This window comes from Artibeus jamaicensis, unplaced genomic scaffold (genome assembly GCF_021234435.1).
Source record: "Artibeus jamaicensis isolate MK-2021 breed Jamaican fruit bat unplaced genomic scaffold, CSHL_Jam_final contig_1284, whole genome shotgun sequence".
NCBI lineage: Eukaryota > Metazoa > Chordata > Mammalia > Chiroptera > Phyllostomidae > Artibeus > Artibeus jamaicensis.
This window is the reverse complement of record NW_026521249.1, coordinates 3173435-3193429: the sequence shown is the minus strand read 5'-3', so window position 1 is coordinate 3193429 and position 19995 is coordinate 3173435. Positions and strand designations below refer to the sequence as shown.

General features: G+C 39.7%; 2 protein-coding genes across 18 annotated transcripts in view; one reads left to right on the top strand and one right to left on the bottom strand.

The window, feature by feature from the left end:
- R3HDM1 (R3H domain containing 1) overlaps positions 1–1838 on the bottom strand; it is a 220387-nt gene extending 218549 nt beyond the window's left edge. For 11 of the 12 annotated variants that reach the window (XM_053666930.1, XM_053666921.1, XM_053666926.1 and 8 more), the window contains exon 1: positions 1680–1838. The gene's annotated coding sequence lies outside the window, so the exon portion shown is untranslated. Of the gene's footprint in view, positions 1–1473; positions 1583–1679 lie in introns of those variants that run through there. The other variant, XM_053666934.1, reaches the window with a different exon arrangement.
- Positions 1839–2439: 601 nt separating this feature from the next.
- The window catches only part of ZRANB3 (zinc finger RANBP2-type containing 3), a 238508-nt gene continuing 220952 nt past the window's right edge, over positions 2440–19995 (top strand). The window contains exons 1-2 of one of the 6 annotated variants that reach the window (XM_053666889.1): positions 2612–2786; positions 4434–4508. The gene's annotated coding sequence lies outside the window, so the exon portion shown is untranslated. Of the gene's footprint in view, positions 2577–2609; positions 2787–4433; positions 4509–19995 lie in introns of those variants that run through there. The other 5 variants (XM_053666886.1, XM_053666896.1, XM_053666902.1 and 2 more) reach the window with 5 other exon arrangements.

The following is a 19995-nucleotide window of genomic DNA, read 5'->3' as shown; positions in this document are numbered from 1 at the left end:
AAATGCTAGGTTGAATGATGCTATGGGTACTTTGTGGGGAACTGAGGGAACTTACCTTTCAGGATTATGCATTCCACTTCTAAAATTATAACACATCCAAATTTCTTCCAGACCCTGAATCTATGGATCTATGCCAATTTATGTAGGTATATTAATTATGGCATATGGAAGGTCACTAAATTCATATAATCTTCTCAGACCTGAAGAAATTGTCTAACATTTAGTCAAAACTCAGATTTCTTCAGAACCCAGGTTTATTCTGGTAACAAGCCTTAGAAGTGGGTGTAGAATTTTATCTCTGATTACAGGCATGTCTACTACAAATTACAGAATCTATTATTTAAGGACATATTTATCCAGGCCAAAAAAGCAAGGAGTGAAAAGATGAGCACCTGATATGTAAGGAAGACGCTCTTTGCTCTTAAATATGGCCAAATATACCAAAGTTTGTTAAACTGAGGTGTGTGCAACTACTCTAGTTATACTAGTATCCTGCTATACTAAATATTACATAGCTTTTACTGTTTCAAGTATTATACATAGGTGGGCTTCCACTTTGACTTTAACCATCGTTTCATTACTTAAAAGTTATTGTAATCAATGACATTGAAGCTAAAAGCAAAGAGTTTCTTCAGAATTACAATTAGGCAAACTATAACCTTAGAGATATTATGTATATAATATACATACACATTCTTTATTAGAAAAATCATCTGCTAATTACTAACAAGCCTTACTCTTTTACAAAGCACCTCTTCACCTTTTACCTAGCTGACTTTCTATCCCAGGACAATTATACATGGGAAATGATAGCCTCAACAATACAAGTTTCTACATAAAAAAGCAAGATGAAAGAACAGAGGCACTCTCCTCTGCACCTAGCAACAAACAAAAAAAAAAAAAAAAAAAGAGGAGAAGAGAGACAGCAGACAGACAGGAGAGAGAACACGACAAAAAACTTCAAACACACTGGGATTTGGGGCAGCCTAAGGCTCACCCTTAACGTGGGTAAATCTGTCCCCTGGAGTCCGTGGCACTGACAGTCATTCAACTTTCTTTTTAATTTTCTCATTGTTTTTTCTGGTACCACAGGCAAGATGCACCTACATTTCACCAACCGGTCGAAAAACCTTATTCCCTTTCTAAAAATTCTAGTGGTGTAAAGCTGGGGGCCGTGGCCGTGAGGTGGGCCGGGGAGCCCGGGGCAGCGGCGCTAGCCACCAGAGAGAGCAGAACCCGGCACCGTTCCTGGCAGGCCTGCTGTGACTGGTTCCCGAGTCCCTGGGGCTGCAAGGACCGCAGCAGCAGACATGGCAGGGACTACGGAACCTTTCCCCTGCCTCCTCTGCTAGGCCTTGAGGGGTTTGCTTTTCACATGGTCCCCGGGTGGGGGTGGTGAGGAAAAGGTAGTAAACGCAGCTGCACCCACAGCGGCGGGCCAGAGGAGCCGGGCTCCTTCCGAACCCGACCTACCAGTGGGGTGGCAGCAGCAGCAGAAGCACTTCGGCGGGGCCCTGGCTGGAACACCAACGGCTCGGCCGGGAGGCCACCTTCTCACACACCACATCTTTCCGCTGCCTACCTCCTTCTCCGTTAGCGCTACCGGTTGGCCGGCGGGGGAGGGGAGCGAGGCGCGTTATTCCCGAGTGCTAGAGGGGAGAGGGGAGGGCATCTCTTACCCGCGTTACTGAGGAGGAGGAGGAGGAGGAGGCGTTTGGAGCGCGGCACGGCAGGGCGACTGCGGGGCTGGGTGGGTGCAAGTTAGAGTCTTACGAAAGGGAATTAACCCCATCACCAGCCCGGACACCGGCTCCAGCGGCAGCCGCGGCTGGCAGAATCCCGCCCCTTCCCACCACACACTAGCCCCGCCTATTCGTCCTCTTTGAGGGAGAGTTGACAAATCCTAGGCTGTACATCCTCAGAGTGATATGAGTATCATCCAATCACACCTAGACAAACGGCCTTTTCCCCACCCCTTTATCTTCTCCTGGGCCGCGGGAGAGCCTTACCAATTCTTCCTCCACCCTCAAGGGAAAAAGAACCAATCGCTGGTTAGTAGCCGCCCTTGAAGGACGCAAAAGGGATCCAATGATAAAACGGAGAGGACAGCCATTTTGCCCACTTGAAAAAAAGCCACCTTTTCCCACGAGTTGGGGCCTGAGGTGAGGGAGTTCTGGGAGTTTTCAGTAACCTGGAGATATTGGAGAGACAACCATTTTTTTCAAGGAGTATTAATAATGTTTTACAGGGGTAGAGAAAAATTTTCATCCTGTATGTGGGGAGAAGTGAGGGATGCTGCTTAAAAGCTTGACTCCTCCTATCTGGGGTAACGGGTTCTAAGCCGAACACCTGGTTTCTCCAGCCTAATTCGGGGAAGGCGGGGTGACGGCCCCTTTCGGCCTGAAGCAGACTACCTTTCCCAATACGCTTTGTCCCTGTGCCCATCCTTTTACTTCTCACGGCGGCCTGATGGGAATTGTAGTTTTAGGAAGCAACCCTTGATTACTCGTCCAGTGAGAAGGGGCAAACTTGAATCATTTGGAGTTTGGAGGAGATCTAGTTGTCTCGAGGTTGGGGTGAGTTCTTTTCTCCGCTGTTACAGAAGAAATGAGGACTGGAAGAGCGAAGTAGTCAGAGCAGTTTTCTCAGAACACCACAGGGGTTGTAGATACCTGGTGTTTGAACTCTCGTACTTTCGGTTTGTCCCTTTGAAGTCACTTCCGTTTTGGGCAGGACGCAGGCCAAACCTGTGGCGGGAGTTGGAGATCCTTCAGCTAATACACCAGGTGTGGCCATCTGGGAGCGGGGTGGCGGGCAGTTGTACTTTCTTGCATGAGAAATAGGAAATTGAACGGAATTTAATTGCATTTTAGTAACGAGTGGGTGAAATGGGAAGGGGGGGTAGTTCTCATAGCGGTAAAGCCATTCTCCACTCAGCCTTCAATCCCACTTTTCTTATTTTTTTTTACTTGCTTACTCTTAGTTTTCACACAGATATTTTTTGTGGATGCCTCTAAAACCTTTAGCCACTGTCGGTTAGCACGGCTTCATGTAGTCATTTTGAAAAGAAGCGCTGTGAAGTTCTGAGCTAACCCTGCCCATTTTACAAACTTCTGAAGGCTGGTTAGGAGGAGAAAAGCTATTGAAGGGCTGAGGAGAAATACCCCCAAAATGGTTACTTTACCTTTGTGTTGAATAAAGTATACACCAAACAAGTGGCGACAGGTGCCAACTGTAATGCACCGATGAATAAAGATATTTAAATACTTGGGAGCCCATAGCCTAAGTTGACTACATTAGACCCTGGTTTATGCCCCATTTAGGATACAAAATCGAGTGTATTTTTGATGTTTTACATTCCCTTTCAAGTACCTCGAGAAACTCATTGAATGAAAGAGGTGCAGGAGGAGTTATTAGAGGAGGCCTTTTCCTCCCAAGAATAATGGATTTCATTCTTAAATTCATTTCTGTATAATTTTGACTGAGACTTTCTTAGACAAATTCTAACTCAGTTTTCCCCATGGTCTCACTGAGACTTTTATAAACAATCTTGTAAATATTTGTTTAGCATTTAGAATGTATTAGGCATTACACCAGACTTTGTGGATAAAGTATTGCCAAAAAGACAGGATCCTTTCCTTGTCCGAAATTGCAGAGGAAGACAGAGACCAAAGAAAATCCCTGACTATGTAGTTTCGTCAATATGTCCCTTTATGTGTTTCAAGATTTGGTTTACATGTTTAGTTGCTCCAATGTTGGGTGGGAAAATGTTTACTAGGGTTATATTCTCTTGTTGGATTGTTCCTCTTATCATTATGTAGTATCCTTTGTCTTCTCCTATAGCCTTTAAGTCTATTTTGTCAGATAAAAGTATTGCTATACCACCTTTCTTTTCTTTCCATTTACATGAAATCTTTTCTACCTCCTTACTTTTAGTCTGTGTGTCTCTTTCAATCTGAGGTGTGTCTTGTGGAGGTAGTATATACATACATATATATATGTACATATGTGTGTGTGTGTATATATATGTATATATAAATACCACACATAAGTGGGAGTATTGACTCTATAACATAGCAAACAATCATAAAAGGCTTCATGTTGGAGAAAAAATGCTTACTACATAGTAGAACTTGTGTAAATATTTAATATTCTTAAATTGAAGCTAAAGGAAGAGTGGAATTTGCAAATGGAGGATCAAGATAAAAATATTCCAGGAAGAAAAAAGCCATATTTGCAAAGAAAAGTGTTTCAGAAAATCATAAGCAGTTTAGTATAGCTGAAAAAATAAGATGCTGGGGAAAAGTGGTAAAGATGCAATAATAGGGCAGGTCAGTGATGTTCTCATATGTCATGCTAAAAGAATTTGGACTTTATTCTGTAAGAAATTAGGAACTTTTCTTGGAGTTTGATCAGGCTGCTGTTTTATAAAGATTACCTAGTCACACTTGGAAGAATGGATGCGGAAGCAGGAGCAACCTTTTAGAAGGCTACCTTAAATACTCCAGGTAATACAATTTATATTCTCGTAGTTTCAGGCTCCTATCTAATTACCTTCCTGACATTATTGATATCTCATAAACTTTTCTAGCTTAGATGTATTAAATAAGTATTTTGATTTCTCCACCAACTTTGAGTGCTCCATCTAAGAAAATACAAGAAAATGGGAGAATGACAAGAAAATATCTATAAAGAAGAGTGGAAGCATACTTTACCTACTACATGCATAACAAAGTCACAGAAATTAAGTTAATTTTTATGGTACAAGTCAAAGACAGAATAATGAAGAGAATAGAGTTCAAACAAAACCAATGATATATAAATTTAAAAATTAAATGTAAAGAGAGACCTAAGATAGCAGTGGAATAAGTGGAAACTATACTAACCTTTGCCCAGGACCAATAGTGAATTACCACCATATTGTAGAGAAATCATCCTTAATAACCAACTGACCACTAGCTGGAGAGAAGTGTCATAATCATGGACAGACAGAAGAAACCACTTCAACCTCAACAAGACTGGTAGGGAGTGACGAGATGCAAGAGGGCTGGCTGAGCTCCCATGGATGGTTGCTAAAGTTCCAGAGGGATATTTCGGTGGCCAGAGGGTCCCTCTGATGTGTGTGGTCTCCCAAGCTGGTCTCCCCAAACTATAGCACCAGAGCCATACAAGGAACCCAGATAACATCCAGCTGTGAAAAACTAGGGTTTCTGTCTGCCAGGGAGAGACAGCTGGAGATGCAGAGGGACCCATAAAGGGCCAATGCCAAAGATTTCATTTGTAGCCGCTTACCCTGGGCTCCACAAGAGTGAGGGCAGGGTGGACTAGAGATGTGTGAGGAGATGTGTGATGTGTCAGGGCTGGTGGCCCTGAGGAGAAACCTAGGAATGGTCACCAGGATCCCTTTGTTGAATCATTCCCCATAGTGCAGAGTCCATCTTTCTCAGGCAGAGCATTCCCCTCTAAATGGCATCAGGCTGAGGAGAAGCAATAGACCCACCTGCAGGGATTACTTTACCCCACTTGATGGAGCCTAAGTGGGGATGCTGAGTACAGCTTGAGGTTATACTGCTCATTAAGTTTAAAAACAAATGCAGATCTCTGAGAGCTCTGAGACTTTAGCTGACACTCTCCCAGGTCTGGTGCTGGTAAAGCCGGCCTTGGTGCACAGCCTAGTTTTTTCTGCACACAAACAGGCCCAGCAGAGGTAGCCACGTGCTGTGGATCACTTATAGCTCCAAACATGTTTGCCCAGGCTCAGTCACAGCAGTGTATGGAGGGGTCAGCGCCAGAGTCTTGACAGATCTACCTATGAGGTCTTCTGGAAAAAGTCCAGTCATTGTTAATAGAATGGTTTCAGCAACATCGATGTAACCTGACAGTCAAGGAGAGTGGGGTGGAATGCACATGTGTGAAAATTGACAACCTCACTGTACTAGTCAGTGCAAATGGTAGATGCCATTCAGTGAGCATGCGTACAGTGTGGCCATTGCATTCAAAATGACTGAGGGAATAGAGCTATGGACCTGCATCAGATTTTGCGTTAAGCTTGAACATGGCTTTGAAAATCTATTCAGATGATTCAGGAGGCTTTTAGGAACAATGCAATGGTTGCAGCGCAAATAAAAATGTGGCACAAATGCTTCAGTGATGGTCAAGAATCTGTTGAAAGTGATCCATGTTCAGGAAGGCCTGCAACAGGCTGGACACCTGAGAATGTTGAACATGTATGGGCTACAATCAACAAACATCAGTGAATGTGAGAACTAGAAGCTGATCTGGAGATTCCAAAATCTGCAGTGTCCAAGATATTGACGCAGGATCTTGGCAAAAATGTGTCATGGCAAAATTCACTCTGCAGCTTGAGCTACCAGAGCATTAGGAACATCGTGCTGTAGTAGCTAATGACTTGATGCAGACTTCTACCAATGAACCAGATTTCCTCAAAAAGGTCAAAACCAGAGATGGATTGTGTGTCTACAACTATGATGCAGAAAAGAATGCTCAGTTGTCCTGATGGAAGTCACCTGTTTTTTCACACCCGAAGAAGGTACATCAAAGTCACAGCAAAATCAAGACTATGTTAACTGTGTTTTTTTATTAGGAAGGTGTTCTCTATCGTGAGTACACCTGTTTAGGCCAAACATTCATAAGGAGTACCACCTCAAAGTTCCTCATCAGTAGAGAATTGTAATGTGATGAAATAGCTGTAGCTGTGGGCAACTGGTGAATGGCAGCTTCATCACGGCAATGCACCCACTCATGCATCATGTTTTGTGCAGAATGTTTTGATGAAATATGAAATCACCCAGGTGACTCAGCCCATCTGCAGCCCAGATTTGATACCCTATGACTTCTGCCTTTTCCCAAAACTAAAACACCTTTGAGTGGGAAGAGATTTCAGACCATTGATGAGATTCAGGACAATATGATAGGACAGTTGATGACTAATCCAACAAAGGATTTTGTAGTGTTTTGAACAGTGGAAGAGACCCTGGAAGAAGTTTGTGAAGTCACAGTGTGACTACTTTGTAGGGGATTGATGTGTCATTGTCCTATGTATAATGTTTCCTGTATCATCTTCAATAAATGTCTCTTTTTCATATTACATGGCTGGATACTTTCGGACATACCTCATACTCAAACATAGCACTTATTACATTGTGTGGTAGTAGTTTGTTTATAACTTTTTGAAAAGATTTAATTTTTTTTCTATTTTTAATGCTATTTTGTTGATTATACTATTACAGTTTTCCTAATTTCTCCCCATGTCCCCTCCACCCAGCACTCCCCACTCCCTTAGGGAATCCCCCCCATCATTCATGTCTATAAACACTCGTATAAGTTCTTTGGCTACTCAATTTCCTATACTGTACTTTATATCCCCATGGCTGTTCTATACCTACCTAATTGTATTCTTTTTTTTTTAAAGATTTTATTTATATTTAGAGGGGAAGGGAAGGAGAGAGGGAGAGAAATATCAACGCATGGTTGCCTCTTATTGGTTGCCTCTTATGTGTCCCCTGCTGGGAAATGGCCTACAACCCAGGCATGTGCCTTGACTGGGAATCGAATCGCGATTTTCTGGTTTGCAGGCCTGCTGAGCTACCCCAGCCAGGGCCCTAATTGTATTCTTAATCCCCTCACCTCTTCATCCATTTCCCCCACAACCCCCTCCCATTTGGAAACCATCAAAAATGCTCTGTATCCATGAATCCGTTTCTGTTCTTGTTTGCTTAGTTTGTTTTTTAGATTGAATTGTTGATAGATACTATTCATAGTTTTGGTCTTCTAGTTTTTCGTAAATGAGTTCCTTTAGCTTTTCATGTAAATAATCGTTTAGTTACAATGAACTCCTTTTTTTTCTCTCTTTTTTTAGTTTTTTCTTGTCTGGGAAGCTCTCTATCAGCCCTTGATTCTAAATGATTGCTTTGCTAGGTAGAGCGACCTTGGCTGTCAGTCCCTGCTCTTTGCGTGACTTTGAATATTTCTTGCTAATCCCTTCTAGACTGCAAATTTTTTTTTTTAAGAAATCAGTTGACAATCTTGTGGGAATTGCCCTGCATGTAACTAATGTCTTTTCTCTTGCTGCTTTTAAGATTAATTATCTTTATCCTTTGACATTTTAATTATGATGTGTGTCGTAGTGGGCCTCTTTTCATCCATCTCTTTGGGACTCTGTGTTTCCTGGATTTGTGTGTCTAGTTCCTTTGTCAAATTAGGGAAGTTTTATTTCATTATTTTTTTAAATAGGTTTCCAATTACTTGCTCTGTCTCTTCTATTTCCGGCACCCCTATCATGTGAATGTTGGACCTTTTGAAGTTGTCCCAGAGGCTGCTTATACTACTCTCATTTTTTTTTTCTTGTTTTTCTGTGTGGTTGTTTTTCTCTTCCTTATGTTCCAAATCACTCATTTGATTCTTAGCTTGATCCACTCTACTGTTGTTTCCTTGTAAATTATTCTTTATTTCAATTAGTGAATCCTTCATTTCTGACTGGATCTTTTTTATACTGCTGAGGTCCTCAATAAGTTCCTTGAGAATCCTTCTAAACAGTATTTTGAACTCTGCATATGATAGAATGCTTATCTCCATTTCACGTAGCTCCTTTTCTGGAGTTTTGATCTGTTTTTTCATTTGGGCCATGTTTCTTTGTGTCCTCATTTTGGCAGCCTTTCTGTGTTTGTGTCTTTATATTAGGTAGAGCTGCTATGCAGCTTCCTGCCTTGGTAGCATGGCCTAATGTAGTAGGTGTATCCTGTAGGGTCCAGTGGCACAGCCCCCCTGTCACCCAAGCTGAATACTCCAGGTGTAGACAAGGGATTTACCCAGGCCAGTGAGCTGCAAGGAATGCTGTGAGCACTTATCACCAACCTCTGCCCCTCTGTGGAGTAGAAGGGTAGCAGTGCTCCAAAGTGGTATGTAGCTGTCCACTGGATGTGCTGGCCCTGGTATTTCCTCGGTGGTGCAGGCCAAGATCAGCCTCCATTTATGTTTGTCCTGGGGCCCCACTTCTTGAGCTATAAAGTAATCTGAGAAGGCTGGTAATTGTGCTGGGTTTGGAGATTTCCAAGGGAAGCCAAGCTATGAAACTAATGGCCGGTGCTTGGGCTGGGCCTAGAGCTCACTGAGGCCAGCTGTTGCTTGTTTGATAGGATTTGGGAAGTTGTGAAGGTGGAGCTAAGACCAGCCATTCATATGGGAAAGCCATTTGGATGGAATCCTTAGTTGGGGGTGGGGGGGAGAGTTTCTGGAAATCTCCGATGTGGGTCAAACTGTGTTATCCAGGTTGATGGAAACTCAAATATGGCACCAGTGTACTGGCTGTATGCCCATGCAGTGGGATGGCTCAGAAAAGGGACAATGCCCGCTGCTCACCCTGATAACAGACATTTCAGCCTCATGCACTATGGCACTGGTGCCCTTCAAGCTGCCACCCTGGTGCTGTGTAGCCCTTCGAGCTACTCACTCTGGTAGGTGAATCCATGTGTGTTCTATATGAGGAACTGCTTGGGACTCCAGAAGTTTCTTCCACCTACTCAATCCTCACTGCTTTTTGTAGCCTGAGTTGTGGGGACTTATCTTCCTAGCACTGGAACCCTGGGATGAGAGGCCTGATGTGGGGCTGGGCCTGATTGCTCCTCAGATATCCCTCCCAAATTTTTATCCACCACACTTGGGTGAGAGACCAGCCCATTCTGCATCTGTGCCCTTCCTACTAGTCTTGATGGATGTGATTTCTTTAATTTCTTAGTTGTCAGACTTCTATTCAACTCAATTTATGATGGTTGTGAGTGATGGTTTTGTATTTTATTTGTAATTCTGATGTGGTGTGAAAGGGCGCTCCATTTTTGCCTACATAGCCATCTGACTGGAGGCCCCTTTCTTTTATTTCTGTTTTTTTCCTTATATTTTTATTGTTTTCGGGCTATGTTTATCTTTCTGGAAATTAAACCATTTATCATTATAAAATCCCTTCTTTACTTCTAATAATGTTTATTAGCCTTTGACTTACGTTGTCTGATGTTAATAAGGTCTGTACAGCTATATTTTGGTATGTATAATGTGTTTTTCCATTCTTTTGCATTTAGTGTTTCCTAATCTCATATACAATGTATTTTCTAATTTTTTATTTTTTTTCAGATTAAAAAAAATTTTTATTGTATTTTTCCATTACCATTTAATATCCCTATACCACCCCTCCCCCCTGCAACCACTACATGTTGCCCATGTATTTGAGTTCCTTTTCCTTTTTGTTCAATCCTTCCACCCACTAAGCAACCCTCCCCCCTCCAACTGCTCCCGTAGCAGTAATCCTGCTCTATATCCACGAGTCCTTCTGTACTTTGCTTGTTAGTTCGGTTTGTTCATTAGTTCCTTATGTAAGTGAAGTCATATGGTATCTGTCTTTCTCTGATTTAGCATAATGTTCCGTAGATCCATCCATGCTGTTGTAGAGGGTAGAATTTTCTTCTTTCTTACTGCCAAGTAGTATTCCATTGTATAAATGTATCATAGTTGTTTTGTACTGTCATCTAGTGATGGACACTTGGGCTGCTTCCATGTCTTGGCAATTGTAAGTAATGCCAATAAACATAGGAGTGCTTATGTTCTGTTGAATTAGTGTTTTGGATTTCTTCAGATATATTTCAAGTAGTGGGATCGCTGGGTCAAAAGGCAGGTCCATGTTTAATTGTTTGAGGTATCACCATGCTGCTTTCCACAGTGGCTGCACCAGTCTGCATTCCCATAACCAGAACAAAATGGTTCCTTTTTTTCCACCGCCTTGCCAGCACTTGTTTGTTGATTTGTTGATGATAAGCATTCTGACAAATGTGAGATGATATCTCAGTTTTATTTTAATTTACATTTCTCTCATGATTAGTGACTTGAGCATCTTTGTATATGTCTATTGGCCATCTCTATGTCCTCTTTGGAGAAGTGTTTATTCAGGTTCTTTACACATTTTTAATTTGATTGTTTGTTATTTTGATGTTGAATTTTATAAGTTCTTTATAAATTTTGCATATTAACCTCTTATCAGATGTATTGGTGAATATGTGCTCCTATTCGGTGGATTGTCTTTTTATTTTGTTTCTGATATCCTTTACTGTGTAGAAACTTTTTAGCTTGTTGTAGTCCCATTTTTTTTCTTTTGTTTCTCTTGTCTGAGGACATATAGCTGATAAAATATTGCTATGAGCAGTGGCAGACATATTATTGCCCATGTGTTTTCAGATTTTCGTTGTTCCGGGTCTATATTTAGGCTTTAATCCATTTCAAATTTGTTCCTATGTGTGGTGTATGAAGGTGGTATAGTTTTATTTTTCTGCATGTATCTGTTCAATTTTCCTAACATTTATTGAATAATCTATCTTTAGCCCTTTGTATGTGCCTGGATTCTCTATCAAAGATTATTAACTACAAAGATGTGGGTTTATTTCTGGGCTCTCTATTCTGTTCCATTGATCTATGTGTCTGTTTTTACACCAGTACCATGCTGTTTTGATTACTCTGGCCTTATAGTAAGTATAGTTTGATTGATATTAGGTAATGTGATTCCTCCAAGCTTGTTCTTTGCCAGGATTGTTGTTGCTATGTGGTACATTTTGTGGTTCCATATACATTTTTGAAATATTTGTTCTAGTTCTGTGAAATACGACATTGGAATCTTTTTTTTTTTATGACATTGGAATCTTGATAGGAAGTGGGTTAAATTTGTAGGTTGTTTTGAGTAGCATGGACATTTTAATGTTAGTACTTCCTATCCATGAACACAGTATGTCCTTTTTTTTTTTTTAAAGAGTTTATTTATCTTTAGAGGGGAAGGGAAGAGAGGGAGAGAAATATCAATGTATGGTTGCCTCTCATGGGTCCCCTGCTGGGAACTGGCTCGCAACCCAGGCATGTACCCTGACTGGGAATCGAACCGTGATACTCTGGTTCACAGGCCCGTGCTCAATCCACTGAGCTATGCCAGCCAGGGCCCAGTATGTCCTTCTTTTATTTGTATCTCTTTCAGTTTCTTTCCTCGGTGTCTTATAATTTTCCAAGTACAGGTCTTTGACATTCTTGGTTAGGTTTATCCCTAGGTATTTTGGTTTTTTGAAGCTATTGTGAATGGAATTGTTTTCTTAATTTTTCTTTCTCTTAGATCATTATGGGCATATAAAAATGCAGCTGATTTCTGGATATTAATTTTGTATCCTGCTACTTTGCTGACATAAGCTCTAGTAGTTTCTTGGAATCTTTGGGGTTCTTTTTTTTTCTTAGTCTTTCTTTTTCTTTCTTTTCTTTTATTTATTTTATTTTTATTTATTTATTTCAATTCATTTATTTATTTTAATTTGCTTTATTATTTTAATTAATTATTTTTATTTTATTTTATTTATTTTATTTAATTGTTGTTCAGGTACAGTTTTCTGTCTTTTACTCCCATCCCAGCCCACCCCCCCTTCAGTGCTCCCCACCTCCCTCCCATTTCCATCCCCCTTAATTGTTGTCCATTTGTCCTTTATACTAGTTCCTGTAAATCCTTCCCCTTTGTCCCCTGAAATTCCCTCCCTTCTCCCCTCTGGTCACTGTCCTCCTGTTCTCTATTTCAGTGTCTTTGGTTATATTCTGCTTGCTTATTTGTTTTGTTGTTTAGCTTCCTGTTAAAGGTGAGATCATATGGTATTTGTCTTTCAACGCCTGGCTTATTTCACTTAGCATAATGCTTTCCAGTTCCTTATATATAGTATCACATCATCAGCAATGAAAGTCAGTTTTACTTCTTCCTTTCCAATTTAGATGACTTTTATTTCTTCTGCTTGTCTAATTTCTATGGCTAGGATTTCTAGTACTATGTTGAACAAGAGAGGTGAAAGTGGACTTTCCTGTGTTGTTCCCAATCTTAAGGAGAATGCTTGTAGTTTGTGTCTATTGGGTATGATGCTGGCACGGTGTTTGTCATATATGGACTTTATCATGTTTATGTGTTTTTCCTCTGTTCCCACTTTGCTGAGAGTTTTTATCATAAATGGGTGCTGGATTTTATCAAATGGTTTTTCTGCATTTGTCTACATGATGATGTGGTTTTTATTATTCATTTTGATTATGTGGTGGATCACATTTATTGATTTGCAAAAGTTGTACCAATCTTGCATTCCTAGAATAAGTCCCATTTGATTATGGTATATGGTCTTTTTGATGAATTGATGTATTTGGTTTGCTAATATTTTGTTGAGGATTGAGCATCTATGTTCATCATGGATATTGGCATGTAATCTTTTTTTGTGGTGTCTTTATCTAGTTTTGGCATTAGAATAATGCTGGTGTTATAAAATGGGCTTGGGGCTCACCTGAGCTTTTTGGAATCATTTCAGAAGAGATGTTGGCTCTTCCCAGAATGTTTCATAAAATTCACCTGTGAAGCCACGTGGTCCAGGGCTTTTATGCATTGACAGTTTTTGAGTACTGCTTCAATTTCACTAGGTGTAAGCTGTCTATTCAGATTCTCTAATTTAGTTTTAGAAGACTATATGTTCTAGTAATTTACCCATTTTGTTGGTATATATGTGTTCATAATATTTCCTTAACAATACTTTGTATTTCTTCAGTGTTCATTTATTTTTCCTTCTCTTTCATTCCTGTATTTATTTATTTGCATCCTTTCCTTTTTGCTTGATGAATCTGGTTTAAGGTTTTGTAAATTTTGTTTATTTTTTCAAAACACAGTTCTTAGATTCATTGATCTTTTGTATATTTTTTTAGATTCTATTTTATTTATATCTGCTCTGGTCTTTATTATTTCCTTCCTTCTACTCATTTAAGGCTTTTTTTTTGTTTTTCCCCCCTACTTTTATTTTTTTGTTTATTATATTGTAATTGTCTTATTTTGTTTTCTGTTTTGCCCCATCCATGCTCCAGCCCACCCCTCTTACCCATAGTCAATCCCCTTTCCATTGTCCATGTTTATAAGTCATTCTTATATATTTGACTAATCCCTTTACCTTCCTTCTGCCTTTGAGCTCCTGCCTCCTGCCTTCCTACAACTATCAGTCTGTTTCATGTTTCAATGTCTCCAGCTCTGTTCTTCTCATTAGTTAATTTTGTTCATTAGATATCATTTATAAGTGTGGTCATATAGTATTTGTCTTTTGCTGAGTGGCATATTTGACTTAGCATAATAGTCTTCAGATCCACCCATGCTATCACAAAAGGTAGGACTTCTTTCTGCTGTGTAGTATGCCATTTTATAAGTGGAACACAGTTTTTTAATCAACTCAACTACTGATGGGCACTTGGGCTATTTTCAATGCATGGCTATTATAAATAGTGCTTCTATGAACAGAAGGGTGCATAAGTCCTTTTGAATTGGTATATCAGAGTTCTTAGAGTATATTTCCAGCATTCGACTCACTGGGTCATTCCATTTTTAAGGCAGTTCCACTTTTAATTTTTTAAGGAAATTACATACCATTTTCCATAGTGACCACTCTACATTCTCACCAACAGTGAACCAGGGCTCCCTTTTCTCCACATCCTCACCAGCACTTGTTTTGTGTTTATTTATTAATGGTAGCCATTAGTGTAGGTGTGAGATGATATCTCATTGTGGTTTTAATTTACATTTCTCTGATGGCTAGTGATGTTGAGCATTTTTTCATATGTCAGTGGGCCGTCTGTATGTCCTCCTTGGTAAAGGGGTCTTATTCATATCATTTGCCCATTTTTGAATTGGATTTTCTGTCTTCCTGGTGTGTAGTCATCTGAGTTCTTTATATATTTTAGAGATTAAACCCTTGTCCAGTGTATCATTGACAAATATATTCTTTCATACAGACAGTTCCACTTTTACATAGATCATGGTTTCTTTAGCTGTGAAGCTTTTTATTTTGGTCTGGTCCCATTTGTTTATTTTTCCTTTATTTCTCTTCCCCTAGGAGATATATCAGCAAAAATATTGCTACATGGGATATCTAAACTTTAATCCCTGTGTTTTCGACTGGGACTTTTATGGTATCATGACTTATTTTTAAGTCTTTTACCCATTTTGAGTTTATTCTGGTGTATAGTCTAATTTAGTGGTCCAGGTTTGGTTTGGTTTATTTTTATTTTTGTTTTGTTTGTTTGTTTTAGGGGGCACTTACCAGGTCAGTTCTTCTAACACCATTTATTGAAGAAGGTATTTTTACTCTATTGTATATGCTCAGACCCCCTTTGTCAAATATTAATTGAAAATAGAGACATGGATTTATTTCTGGGCTCTCTATTCTGTTTCATTGATCTGTGTGTCTGTTCTTATGCCAGTACCAGACTCTTTTGATTACTGTGGTCTTGTAATATAATTTGATATCAGGTATTGTGATCCCTCCTGCTTTGTTGTTCTTTATAAAACTTGCTGTGGCTAATATGGTTACATATAAATTTTTGAATTGTTCTGTATCTGTGAAATATGTCATTGGTATTTTAATAGGGCTCGCATCAAATCTGTAAGTTGCTTTGGGCATTATGGACATTTTAGTGATGTTAATTTTTTTAAGCCCTGAACAGGGTATATGCTTTAATTTATTTGTATCTTCTTCAATTTCTTTCTTAAGTGTTCTATAGTTTCCTAAGTACAGGTCTTTTACCTCCTTGGTTAAATTTATTCCTAGATACTTTATTTTTGTGTTGCAGTAAATTCAATTTTTTTCTTAGTTTCTGTTTCTGATAGTTCATTGTTGATGTACAAAAATGCCATTGATTTCTGAATATTGACTACTTTGTGGAATTCTCTTATTAGATTGAGTAGTCTTTAGGTGGAGCTTATAGGGATTTCTATACTATCATGTCATCTGCAAGTAATGACAGTTTTACATCTTTCCTTCCAGTTTAGATGCCTTTCATTTCTTCTTCTTTTCTGATGGCTGTGGCTAGTACCTCCAGTACTATGTTGAATAAGAGTGGTGAAAGCAAATGCCCTTTTCTTGTTCCTGATCTCAAGGGGAAAGCTTTTAGGTTTGAGTATGATGTTGACTATAGGTTTGTGCATAGCCTTTATTATGTCAAGGTATGCTTCCTCTGTTCCCACTTTGCTAAGTATTTTTATCATAAATGGATGCTGGATTTTATCAAATGCTTTTTGTGAATGTATTTATATAATCATGATTTTTGTCTATTTTGTTTATGTGATGTATCACATTTATTGATTTGCAAATACTATACCATCCTTCCAACCCTGGAATAAATCCCACTTGATCATAGTGCATGATCTTTCTGATGTATTCTTAGAACGGGTTTGCTAGTATTTTCTTGAGGATTGTAGTGTCTGCTGTGTTCATCAGAGATATTGGCTTATAATTTTCTTAGTTGTGTCTTTACCTGATTTTGGGATTTGATAATACGAGCCTCATAAAAAGAGATGAGGAGTCATCCCTCTTTTTGAATTTTTTGAAATAGTTTGAGGATAGGTATTAGTTTTTCTTTGAATGTTTAGTAAAGTTTGTCTGCGAAGCCATCTGACCCAGGGCTTTTGCGTGTCAGTAGTTTTTTGATTACTGCTGCAATTTTCTACTTGTTATCACCTTATTCAGGTTTTCTGCTTCTTCCTGATTCAGTTTTTGAAGATTGTTTGTAGAAATTTATCTATTTCACCAAGGCTGTCCAAATTTTTGACATATAGTTGTACATGGTAATTTCTTACAATACTTGGTATTTCTTTTTTTATATATATTTTATTGATTATGCCATTACAGTTGTCCCATTTCCCTCCCTTCATCCCCCTCTACCCTGCACACCTCCTCCCCCATTCGCCCCCTTTAGTTAATATCCGTGTGTCATAAGTTCTTTAGCTTCTACATTTCCCGTATTATTCTTGCCCTCCCCCCTGTGTATTTTCTACCTACCCTCTATGCTATTTATTCTCTGTACCTTCTCCCTGCTTCTTCTCCTCCCACTCTCTTGTTAATCCTCCTTATGATCTCTATTTCTATGGTTCTGCTCCTGATCTAGGTGTCCACTTAGTTTGCTTTTGTTTTAGCTGTGGTTGTTAATAACTGTGAGTTTTCTGTCCTTTCACTGTTCTTATTGTTTATCTTCTTTTTCTCAGATAAGTCCCTTTAACATTTCATATAATAAGGGCTTGGTGATGATGAACTCCTTGAACTTGACCTTATCTGAGAAGCATTTTATCTGCCCTTCCATTCTAAATTAAAGCTTTGCTGGATAGACCAATCTTGGATGTAGGTCTTTGGATTTCATAACTTGGAATACTTCTTTCCAGCCCCTTCTTGCCTCTAAAGTCTCTTTTGAGAAATCAGCTGACAGTCTGATGGGAAGTCCTTTGTAGGTGACTGTCCCCTTATCTCTTGCTGTTTCTAGGATTCTCTCCTTCATTTTAATTTTGGCTAATGTAATGATGATGTGCCCCTTGGTGTGTTCCCCCTTGGGTTCACCTTCTTTGGGACTCTCTGAGCTTCCTGGACTTCCTGAAGTCTATTTCCTTTCCTAGATTGGGGAAGTCCTCCTTTATTATTTGTTCAAACAAGTTTTCCACTTGTTGCTCTTCCTCTTCCCCTTCTGGTACCCCTATAATTTTGATGTTGGAACATTTAAAGATGTCCTGGAGGTACCTAAGCCTCTCATTTTTTAAAAGATTTTATTTATTTATCTTTAGAGGGGAAGGGAAGGAGAGAGGGGGAGAATATCAATTGTTGCTTCTCATGGGTCCCCTACTGGGAACTGGCCTGCAACCCAGGCATGTGCCCTGACTGGGAATCGAACTGCGATCCTCTGGTTCACAGGCATGCTCAATCTACTGACCTACACCAACCAGAGCAGCCTCTCATTTTTTAAAATTCTTGTTTCTTCATTTTTTTCTGTTTGGTTGTTTCTTTCTTCCTTCTCATCCACTCATTGATTTTAGTCCCAGATTTGTTTCCATCACTGTTGGTTCCCTGTGCAATTTGCTTCATTTCATTTAGTGTAGCCTTCATTTTTTCATCTAATTTGTGAATAAAATCAACCAGTTCCGTGAGCATCCTGATCACCAGTGTTTTGAACTGTGTGTCCAATAGGTTGGCTATCTCTTGGTCACTTAGAAGTATTGGCTCTGGGGCTTTGAGCTGTTCGTCTGCTTGAGCCATAATGTTTTGGTCTGTTCGCACCTGTTATGTGTGAGGGGCAGGGTGGGTTAGCCCAGTTACTGGGTTGTGGCTGGGGGTAGGACAGAGAGGGAGCTATGGCATTTTTTCCCTTTCTCTCTTGGATTTTGGTCCCTCTGCCACTTCCCACAAGCAAATTGGGCCCTTCTGGTGTTGACATCTGAGTGGGTGCATTTGTGTTCGTTCTAGGACCCTGTGGGTCTCCCCAGTGAACTCTTCTATGGGACTAGGAGCCTCTCATGGCACCTCAGCCCCTGAAAGTTTTTCCACTCGGTGCCTTTACGCTTTATTTCCCATCGCTGGGGCCCTGGGTTGTGAGGTCTGTCTCACTGACCATTTTTAAAACAGCCTGGTTTGTCTGCACGCAAATGTGTGTCCACGGTCAGCCAGCCAGCCGCCTTGCGAGCCTTACTGGGTTTCTGTCTCTGCCCGCCCAGGTTGCCAATCACTGCCTCCTCCTGCTGGGACCCCCCTCTGCTGCTACGGCCACCTCCACCCCTCTTACTGGTCTGGATGAATGGTTCGTTGTTGTCAGACTTTGGTACAGTTTACTTTTCTGTTTGGTTGCATTTTTGTTTCTAAATCTTTGTCATCTTTAAATTTGGTTGTGCAAGGAGGCACAGTGTTAATACCTATGCTTCCATCTTGGCTGGAAGTCTCAATACTCGGTATTTCTGTGGTATGAGTTGTTGCTTGTATTCTTTCATTTCTGATTTTTATTTACTTGGGTTCACTCTTGTTTTTTTCCTGATGAGGCTGGTTAATGTTTGTCTTTTTTTTTTTATTGTCCAGTTACAGTTGTTGCATCTTTTTGCCCATTGCTCTTCCCTGCCCCTTCCTGCCACTCCCACAGTCAATCCCTGCATATTGTCCATGCCCATGAGTCCTCTATTCATGTTTCTTTACTTGCCCCTTTCCCTTCTATGCCCCTGCCCTTGATTTCCCTCCCTGCTCCCCTGAAGTCACTGTCAGGTTCTTCTTTAGTTCCATGTCTCTGGTTCTGTTTTGTTAATTTGTTTGTTTTGTCAATTAGTTTCCTCTTATAAGTGAGATCATATGCTATTTGTTTCTCATTGCCTGTCTTATTTCACTTAGCATAATTCTCTGCAGTTCCATCCATGCTATCATAAAAGGTAAAAATTCCTTTCTCCTTTCTGCCTAGTATTCCATTGTCCTCTCAAGGAACCAGCTCCTTGATTTATTGATTCTTTGTATTGTTTTTTTAGTCTCTATGCCATTTAATTCTGCTGTGATCTTGATCATTTTCTTCTACTTGTTCTGGGCTTTGTTTGTTGTTGTTCCTCCAGTTCTTTTAGATGTAAGATTAGGTTATTTGAGATTTTTCTATCTTATTTAGGTAGGTATGTATTGCTATGAACTTCCCTCCTGTCATTGCTATGTCCCATAAATTTGAGGTTGTGTGTTTATTTTCATTTGTTTCCAGATACTTTCTGATTTCTTTCTTGATCTCATTGTTACCCCATTTATTATTTAATAACATGTTATTCAGCCTGTATGTATTTAAGTGTTTTTGAGGTTTTTTCCTTGAGTTTGATTTTTAGTTTCAAGCCATTATGACCCTAGAAGATGCTTGATATGATTTCAATTTTCTTGAATTCACTGAGGCTAATTTTATGTTCTACCATTTGTCTATCTTTGATCATGACCCTTGTGGGTTTGAGAAGAATGTGTATTTTGCTCCTGTACTGATATGTTTTTATATACCACTTAAGTCCCTTTTATCTTAGTGTCATGCAATATTTTGTTGATTTTTTTTGCCTGGATATTCTTTCCATTTTGTTTTAATAATTTTATTTAGTTATTTTTTAATTACAGTTTTTTGTCTATTTCTCCCATCCCATGCCCC